Here is a 10,324-nt window from a genome sequence, read left to right on the forward strand (position 1 = left end):
TTGGCTGGGCAGCTCTCAGCCAGCACCTCAGACCTCCCCTAGAGTCCACAGCAAGCTCCAGAGATTCTCCAGAGCAGTGGTCTCTGAAAGTTCGGATCTCACACTTCATCGTTAAAACATGATTCAGTTCAGTTCAGTTCAGTCGCTCAGTCGTGTCTGACTCTTTGTGACCCCATGAATCACAGCACGCCAGGCCTCCCTGTCCATCACCAACTCCTGGAGTTCACTCAGACTCACATCCATCGAGTCCGTGATGCCATCTCATCCTCTGTCGTCCCCTTCTCCTCCTGCCCCCAATCCCTACCAGCATCAGAGTCTTTTCCAATGAGTCAACCTTCTCATGAGGTGGCCAAAGTACTGGAGTTTCAGCTTTAGCATCATTCCTTCCAAAGAAATCCCAGGGCTGATCTCCTTCAGAATGGACTGGTTGGATCTCCTTGCAGCCCAAGGGACTCTCAAGAGTCTTTTCCAACACCACAGTTCAAAAGCATCAGTTCTTCGGCACTCAGCTTTCTTCACAGTCCAACTCTCACATCCATACATGAACACTGGAAAAACCATAGCCTTGACTAGATGGACCTTAGTCGGCAAAGTAATGTCTCTGCTTTTTAATACACTATCTACGTTGGTCATAGCTTTCCTTCCAAGGAGTAAGCGTCTTTTAATTTCATGGCTGCAGTCACCATCTGCAGTGATTTTGGAGCCCAAAAACATAGTCTGACACTGTTTCCACTGTTTCCCCATCTATTTCCCATTAAGTGATGGGACACGATGCCATGATCTTCGTTTTCTGAATGTTGAGCTTTAAGCCAACTTTTTCACTCTCCTCTTTCACTTTCATCAAGAGGCTTTTTAGTTCCTCTTCACTTTCTGCCATAAGGGTGGTGTCATCTGCATATCTGAGGTTATTGATATCTCTCCCGGCAATCTTGATTCCAGCTTGTGCTTCTTCCAGCCCAGTGTTTCTCAGGCATATGTATATCTGATCGATACATAGCTACTATTTATATAATGTGTGTAGGCGATATGCGTGCTAATTTGCTTCAGTCATGTCCGGCTCTTTGCGACCCCATGGACTGTAGCCCACCAGGCTCCTCTATCCTTGGGACTCTCCAGGTAAGAATACTGGAGTGGGTTGTCATGCCCTCCTCCAGGGGATCTTCCTGACCCCAGGAAACCCATGTCTCTTATGTCTCCTCCACTGGCAGATGGGTTCTTGACCATAGGCACCACCTGGGAAGCCTATTTATATAATGTATGTATGTAATATTTACTAACACAAAACATATGCAAAAATAGAAATCTTAAAAAGACAAGATTAAAAAAATAAATAAAGAGAAAGTCTAATATTTTTCTCCCTACACCCCAGTAGTCCCGGCAACACATCCCCTTGGGAGACTACAGCTCTACAGTTGCGTGAGAGGGCTTCCCCGGTGGCTCGGTGGTAAACACCCACCTGCCGATGCAGGAGACACACCTGGTTGGATCTCTGGTTCAGGAAGATTCCACACGTCGCGGAGCAACTAAGCCCACATGCACAGCTATTGAGCGTGTGCTCTAGAGCCCGAGAACCACAACCGAACTACTGAAGGCCCCGCACCCTGGAGTCTGTGCACCAAAACCACAGAGGCCACAGCAGTGAGAACCCCGCGGACACAACTAGAGAAGAGCCCCCACGAGCTGCAACTAGAGGACAGCCTGCCCCGCAGCGAAGACCCAGCACGGCCAAAAATACATTTAAAAAATAAAATAAAATAAAGCTGTGTGAGAGGAAGAAGTCAGCATACGTTACACTACTTACCGGCCCTTTGGGACCTGAGTTACAACCTTCCCTTGGCTCAGAGTGCATTCTATTCTTCTCTGAGGATGTTACACGTCGGGTAGAACCCGTATCCCTTCTTGTGGCCCTACCGGCTGTCCAGGGACTTTGCCAAGAGCCCACATTCTTCTTCATCAGTGCCCAGCCCAGAGCACGGGGACACACGTGCTGACCTAGTCCCAGGAGCCTCCCTTCATTTCTTAAGGGAGGTATGTGAACCAAGCTAACTTGCAACATTAAGGGAAAAGAAAAACATAGCCGTGCTCATCAGGAAATGTCTCCAGCAGGTGTGCCTCAGTGTCAGCCTCTCAGCACCCCTGGGTCTCCATCCCACCCAGAGAGTTGCCAGCTCACGAAGGATGCCAGGGGAAGTCAGGACACCCCTTACCTGCTGTATCCTCCTCTTCTAGTTTTTAGACTTTAACTTCATTAACTTCTCTAATTGGTAGACTGACAAGTTTTGTAATTAGATTTAAAATATGTCTAAATTCTCTAGTTTTTCAAGATGGGGGTGGGAGGTAGGGATGAGGACAGGGCAAACATGAAAAGAAGAGGCAGACGGGGAAAAAAAGAGAGAGAAATTTTAAATAAAAGGTGAGATAGGACTTAGAACTACAATGCCCACAGGCAAAAAAAAAAAAAAAAACCAAAGCCAGGAGAAGCAGACCTCGGCCTGCGCAGATCCCAGGACACACAGGGTGAGGATACACTCAGCCAAGAAAGGAGAAGGGAAAATCGATTCCTAAAAAATGAAAGGTACCAAATGAGCACCTGCTGAGTGGGGAGGCTTGGGAGATGGGAGCTTCTGGGAAGGGAGCAAAGGAAACAGAAGTAAAAGGGGAGCACATATTGGGTCATGGAACTACCTGGAACCAACACGTGGAAACAGGACAAGTCAAAAGACACACACCAGCCAGGACAGAAGCTTGAAGGACCCAAGAAATGGCATTGTTGGCTGACCTGGGACTGTTGGTTGGGGCGGGGGGGGGGCGGTGGCTGTGCTTTGGGACCTCTCTCATACTGTTCTTGACCAGCCTGTGGCCCCTGAACTCCAGGTAACAAGATGGATGCAAAAGCTACCCCCTTCCGAAGCAGCAAAGCAGTCCAACCCAGACATGCTTTCCACGGGCCTCCCTTTTTACAGCCAGGGGCGGCAGCGCCACCCAGTGGCTGAGTGAAGGGCACGGTGGACCACGCATCACCAGCATTCCTTACCCCCAGGCTCCTTGGCCCCAGGTTCGGCTCAAGGGCTACCACCAGTCCTCACCGCGTGCCTCACTTGTGCGTCAGCTCTCAGGGCGATTGAACAGCCCCGGAGGGGGCGGGGAGGCACTCGGCCTCCGGTGGGACCACCGGGAACCCCGCAGCCTAGGACACCATTGGCCTTCAGCTGGGGGCAACCGGATCTGTTCAATAGCGACAGCTAGCAGTCATCTTCAAAAGCAAGATGCTCTGAGCCTCCAGGGCAAAGAAACGTCAGGTATGTATGGGGAAACTAAGACAAGATTCTTGGCTGCGAGCGGAGGCTGGCGTATATCCAAAGCCACCCTTGGCTAAAATGGAACTGTAGCCCACCAGGCTCCTCTGTCCATGGGGATTCTCCAGGCAAGAATACTGGAGTGGGTTGCCATCTCTTCCTGCAGGGGATCTTCCCAATCCAAGGATCGGACCCAGGTCTCCCCACACTGCAGACAGATTCTTTACCGTCTGAGCCACTAGGGAAACCCACGTGGAATGTAGGAAACCTAAACTCTTTAAAGTGATGTGCAAGGAAGGACCCTGGCCACCTGCGCAGACACAACTCAGGTCACCTGCTGGGCTTTTGATTCCCCAAGGGCACAGAACTGTTGGTCCCCTGAAGGCACCCTGCTATTCTGTGCCTATGCCCAGGCCATCTCCTCTGCCCAGAATGCTCTTCACTCTCTCCATAGTCTGCTTAACTCCTGCTCACCCTTTAAGACTCAGCTCAACCGTTACCTCCTCTAGGAAAACTTCCGCGACTTCTCCAGGGCCCACCCCTCAAGACTGGGATGGGTGCTTTCCCACCCGTCTCCCATGCTTCCAACAGCTCCTGTATTTGTCTGCCACTTGAGTTCATCAGCGCTAAATGTGCCTCTTTAACTGCCTCTTGTAGTCCCATCCAGGGACTTGCTGTAGTTTGCTTCTCATTGCAGCCCTAGTGCAGAACACAGACACTGGCGTGTTGTTGTGCTACACTGTGTGTTTAGTCGCTTGGTTGTGTCCGACTGTTCTGCGACCCGATGGACCGTAGCCTGCCAGGCTCCTCTGGTCATAGCATCTTCCAGGCAAGGATACTGGAGTGGGTTGCCATCTCCTCCCCCAGGGAATCTTCCCAACCCAGGGACGGAACCTGAATCACCTGTGTATCCTGCATTGCGAGTGGATTCTTTACCCACTGAACACAGATCTTGGCATGTAAAAGGTATTTAATTAACATTTAAGAACTAAAGGACTCTTAGAACCTAATACTGGGAAAGATTTTAGAGGAAACGAGAGCCAAAAAGACAAAGCAATTTTACATCTCAGGAACAGATGGATCTAAAAGTCATTTCTTCAGATTCCAGACCGTTCCTCTTTCACCACTCCCGCCTGGCTCTTCCTCCTCGATAACAGCCGGCAGCACTGAGCCATCACGCTGTGGGAAGGCCCCAGCCGCTCCGCGCCCTCCTGACTCTGCCATCTCCAGCAGCGCCTGTGCCCTCGCTGTGTTCCCTCCTGCCCACCTCCTGCAAACCCTTCTCAGAATGAAATCACTTCTTTGTGAGCAAACCCACTCCTAGATTGTTATCCTCAAGGAAGTATTTTAAAAGAAGAAAACACATAGATTCATGCATGAAGATGCTCACTGGCAACACTGTAGCAAACGCTGTAAGTTAGAAATTACCAAAATCTCCATATAAATAAAGTTCATCCATATAAATCAAATTATCAATCACATCAGGCAAAACTAAAAAGACTATCAACACTTTGGGATACATTTTCTTCCTTCGTGTATTAGCAAACACTTCCATATACTTACTATGCTCAGGCACTATTCTACAGTATTAACACATTTGATTCGGTTCAATAGAGTATAGACGTCAAATGGCCTACCAGACACTTCTCTGGAGGAACTCTGTGAGATGCCTCAAATAATTTTCTTCCACATAGATTGAAAAGTGAAAGTGATAGTCACTCAGTCGTGTTCAACCCTCTGCGACCTCATGGATGGTAGCCTGCCAGGATCCTCTGTCCATGGAATCCTCCCGGCAAGAATACTGGAGTGGGTTGCCATTCCCTTCTCCACCACAGAGATTAGCTCAACACATATTCTTAAAAGAATCCGGTCAGTTGACTTGGTTGAGTTTACACTACCATGTGTAAAATAGCTAGTGAGAAGCAGCTGTATAACACTGGGAGCTCGGTTTGGTGTTCTGTGATGATCTGGAAGGGTGGGATGGGGGTTTGGGAGGGAGGTTCAAGAGGGAAGGGATACCTGTAAACATATGACTGATTCATGGTGTTGTAAGGCAGAAATCAATACAACACTGTAAAGCAATTATCCTCCAATTAAAAATTAAAAAAATTTTTTAAGCTACATATTTTAATTTTTGCCATCGTTTCATGGATGGACAGGTGTCACGTGTTTATTAACCTTTTGAAGTTTGGTAGTTAACCTTTTGATAGTTTAAACATTAACCTTTTAATGTTTAATTAACCTGATTAACCTTTTGATAGTTTTAAACATTTTTCCTGGTAGATATAATTGGAAATTATATCAGATAATTTAGTGTTTCACTAAAACACTCCTTCATACTCATACAACTGCAGGTCCAAGTGAGGACTCATTGCATCCGTCAATAGGTCACAAGGGCTAAAAGAGTACTGACAGCTAACATTTATGGAGTGCTATGTAAGTGTTAGATCATGTAATCCTTGAATAATCCCATCATTACAGTCATTTTACAGAGGAGGAAACTGAGATGTAAAGAGGTAAAGTAATTTACTACCCTGAAACAGGCAGCAAAGGTGAAGCCAGGCTTACAACTCAGGCAGCCCTACCCGGAGCACCCCTGTTGCTCTATTGCCCTAGGCTGCCATTCAGGGAAAAGTGCTTCCCAGTGAGCAACAGCCCTGGAGAGGCGGTGTCAGCTGTGATACATAAAGTAATCTTGTTCCCAAGTTGAACGTTACCCCAGTTCTGAATTTATCATCGCAATTATAGAAAATTATTATAACTCATGTTTTTTTTTTCCTTATGTCTATTAAACTGTATTAACCAGTGGTTAATCACTACCCTGAGCAATGCTAGGGAGGCATAGCGACCATTCAATAGTAAGGAAATTATTAAACAGATCGTAGAGCACAAAAAAATTATGAAAGATGGTGACAACGCGAAAAGGTAAAAATGTGAAAAAAAGGTAAAAACATGAAAACTAGTTTTAACACAGTATCAAGTGGAAAGCAAACACATAATTGTAGATTCACGACACAAAATATGTGCTTAAAAAAAAAATAAAAGATGGGTGCATACAGGCCAAAAGTAGAAGGGAATGTGAAAAATATGAAATGAATTTGTTTGGGTGGTAAGATGAGGTCTTTCTTTTAAGGGTTATCAGATTACCACTTTTCTAAAACTGAAAAGAAAATGAAAGGAAATCAGAATGCTTTCAGACCATTTTATCCACCAAGCTGGCTTCATTACTAGTCTTCAGGTTCCTGGAATGCTCTCTGCAGAACAGGCTGACAGCAACCTAACATGTCAGAGCTCTGGTGAGACCAGCCTGGTGTGGTTTTACAGCATCAGCTCAAATATTCTTGGTTATGAATAATAGATTGTGCTGAGTATAAAACAGATCAGAAAGGTAAGGGTAGAAATGTATAGTTCAGATCAGTCGCTCAGTCGTGTCCAACTCTTTGCGACCCCATGAACCTCAGCATGCCAGGCCTCCCTGTCTATCACCAACTCCCGGAGTCCACTCAAACTCACGCCCATCGAGTTGGTGATGCCATCCAGCCATCCCATCCTCTGTCGTCCCTTTCTCCTCCTGCCCCCAATCCCTCCCAGAATCAGAGTCTTTTCCAATAAGTCAACTCTTCGCATGAGGTGGCCAAAGTATTGGAGTTTCAGCTTCAGCATCAGTCCTTTCAATGAACACTCAGGACTGATCTCCTTTAGAATGGACTGGTTGGATCTCCTTGCAGTCCAAGGGACTCTCAAGAGTCTTCTCCAACACCACAGTTCAAAAGCATCAATTCTTTGGCGCTCAGCTTTCTTCACAGTCCAACTCTCACATCCATACATCACTACTGGAAAAACCATAGACTTGACTAGACGGACCTTTGTTGGCAAAGAAATGTACAAGGTTTATAGAAAACACTCTGGAGCATATTATAGTTTGGAATGTCAGGCCATCTGCAAAATAATTGAGACCATTTAACCAAAGCTGTGGCCAAAAAATAATGACAGTTCAAAAGCAGAGACATTACTTTGCCAACAAAGGTCCGTCTAGTCGAGGCTATGGTTTTTCCAGTGGTCATGTATGGATGTGAGAGTTGGACTGTGAAGAAAGCTGAGCACCAAAGAATTGATGCTTTTGAACTGTGGTGTTGGAGAAGACTCTTGAGAGTCCCTTGGACTGCAAGGAGATCCAACCAGTCCATTCTAAAGGAGATCGGTCCTGGGTGTTCTTTGGAAGGACTGATGCTAAAGCTGAAACTTCAGTACTTTAGCCACCTCATGCGAAGAGTTGACTGATTGGAAAAGACTCTGACAGTGGGAGGGATTGGGGGCAGGAGGAGAAGGGGACGACAGAGGATGAGATGGCTAGATGGCATTACCGACTCGATGGGCATGAGTTTGAGTGAACTCCAGGAGTTGGTGATGGACAGGGAGGCCTGGCATGCTGCAATTCATGGGGTCGCAAAGAGTTGGACACAACTGAGCGACTGAACTGAACTGAAACCAGGAAGGAAAACTGCCAGTTTCAGAAAGAGGATAACACTATTAAATAACCTAGTTTTACCAGAGAGCAAACGTCTCTGGAATTACAGCACTGGGGAGCGCAGTTACTCTTGCTGAGGCTCTCAGAATTCTTGGCTTAAGACAAATGTAGGCTATCGCGAAAAAAACAATACATAATGAAGTAAAGTAAATGAAAGCATGTTTTAAGGAACAGAAGCTTCATATTTCTATTTTTTCTTAAATGACTTTTCGTAGAGGAGCCTGGTGGGCTGCAGTCCATGAGGTGGCTAAGAGTCGGACACAACTGAGCGATTTCACTTTCCATTTTCACTTTCATGCATTGGAGAAGGAAATGGCAACCCACTCCAGTGTTCTTGCCTGGAGAATCCCAGGGATGGGGGAGCCTGCTGGGCTGCCGTCTATGGGGTCGCACAGAGTTAGACACAACTGAAGCGACTTAGCAGCAGCAGCAGCTCAATAGTCTACGTTAAGTAGATTGTTTTTAAACAAGTGGGGTGACTTTCTAGTGATAAGCTAGGAGTTCTCAGAGTCTTGTTACTGGACAACTCCCCCTGGAGAGAGGAGGGCAGTGCTTTTTAATTGAGAAAAAGCAGTACATTTTAAAGTTCAGAACAGGGAATGACATACCTAGGGGGCAAGTCATGGTGATATTTGACTCAGGGATAAGACTTATTTTGTATTCTGGCAGGCCCAAGGGGATATAATCTGAAATGGAGTGTAAAGGGAGAAACTAAATTGCTGTAAAGATTAACACAGTTTCACAGTTTTTCCTTTTAGTCTAGAGGTTGGTATCTGGAAGGCCCTTCTTTTCTGGCCTACCTTTCTCTTTGCTTTTCTATCTGTCCATTCTAACACACACACACACACACACACACTCTCTCTATATATATATACTATCTCAGGCCTTCTTTTCTGGCCTACCTTCCTCTTTGCTTTTCTATCTGTCCATTCTAACACACACACACACACACACACACACAAAATACTATCCCAGGCTTGAAGCTGCATCCTGTCTGGGCCCTTCTAGGTCAAAGCCAGTGAGATGGTCCTTCTCTGGAGCCTTGGATGAAAAGTACCTTGTTTCCTGCTCAGCGCTTGGACCCACAAGAATGAATCTGCAGTTAGTTGTGTCTTAGGGTTAAGCCTTTCAGATTCTCTATAAAATAGATGAATCTCACACCAGTACTGATCATTTCTTACAGCATAACTTGGAGGTTTTATTGCAGAAAAAGGTCCTCTATCAACAATGATAACAGAAAGCAACCAAAGAGGACTGAGAATTCTGTCCTGCCACGAACATGAAGTTGTAACTACTGAAAAGAGGCAGGCTTGCAAATGGAGGAGTTAAGAAAATATTTATTTTCTCCTGATGACTTTAGACTGTGTCATCTCTGAGAATGAATGTTTGTCCTTGGGACGTCTATATGGACATCTGATTAAACAGTTACCAGCTACAGACTTGGAAGACTAAAGAGGAGAGCCTGCACTGTGGAGGATTTGCATGCGAGCAGACAAGTATGTCCACAGGACCGATCTGCAGGACTTGGAGCTCCAAACTACCCCCACCACACACCCCAGCCACCTTCTGCAGAATGTGGACTGCCAAGCCCACCAGGTACTATGCTGTTCAATGTCCATGACCTTATTCTAAAATGAATAACTTAGACTTGAGGAATGCATTGCTGAGAAAATGTTGGAGGGTGCATGGGGTGCCAATTCTGAGGCAAGAACCACTTCTTATGGACAAGGCTGCCATTTCCCCAAAAATGAATAGGATGTCATCCAGAAGGGTGGAAGTGGGGGAAAAGATTAGAACTAGCAGCTCCCATGGCGGGGGGTGGGAGGCTGGGGAGGGGGGCCTATAGAGGGTTAACTTCTTAGCGCTGTTCTTGGCGTACGGGAAAAGTCATATTAACATACAGTTAAAATTTTTCTTTTTCAAAATTGGGATTCCCTTTTGTTACCCCAATCCTACTATAAAATCTGACAGTCCTACACATTCCCGTGTGATGTTGTGAAGGGTAAACCACAGTGTTTTCCTATCCTGTGTTTATCCCTTCAAGGGAGCCCAGAGAGGGCTCAGCATCCATCAAGGAGACCATGTTCCAAAGTTCAGGATTTGACCTTCAACAAAGGGACCCGGAAACAGTGAGGAAAAGCACAGAATGCTGACCAGTAAATGCTAGGTGATCAACTCAACAGGGGCCTGACCTACATCCTCCTCCTCACTAACCCACACCAGAGGAAGGGAACCCTCAGGCAGAGGAGGCTAATGATTAGACTATCTATGGATTAGACTATTAAAGTACCTACCTCTGTGTTGTGCTGTGCTTAGCCACATCTTAGCCAGGTTCCTCTGTCCATAGGATTTCCCAGGCAAGAATACGGGAATCGGTAGCCATTCCCTTCTCCAGGGGATCTTCCCAACCCAGGGATCGAACCCAGGGCTCCTGCATTGCAGGCATATTCTTTACTGTCTGAGCCACCAGGGAAGCCCACCCCATTGCATGCATAGCCCT

The sequence above is a fragment of the Oryx dammah genome, unplaced genomic scaffold (genome assembly GCF_014754425.2).
Source record: "Oryx dammah isolate SB20612 unplaced genomic scaffold, SCBI_Odam_1.1 HiC_scaffold_21, whole genome shotgun sequence".
NCBI lineage: Eukaryota > Metazoa > Chordata > Mammalia > Artiodactyla > Bovidae > Oryx > Oryx dammah.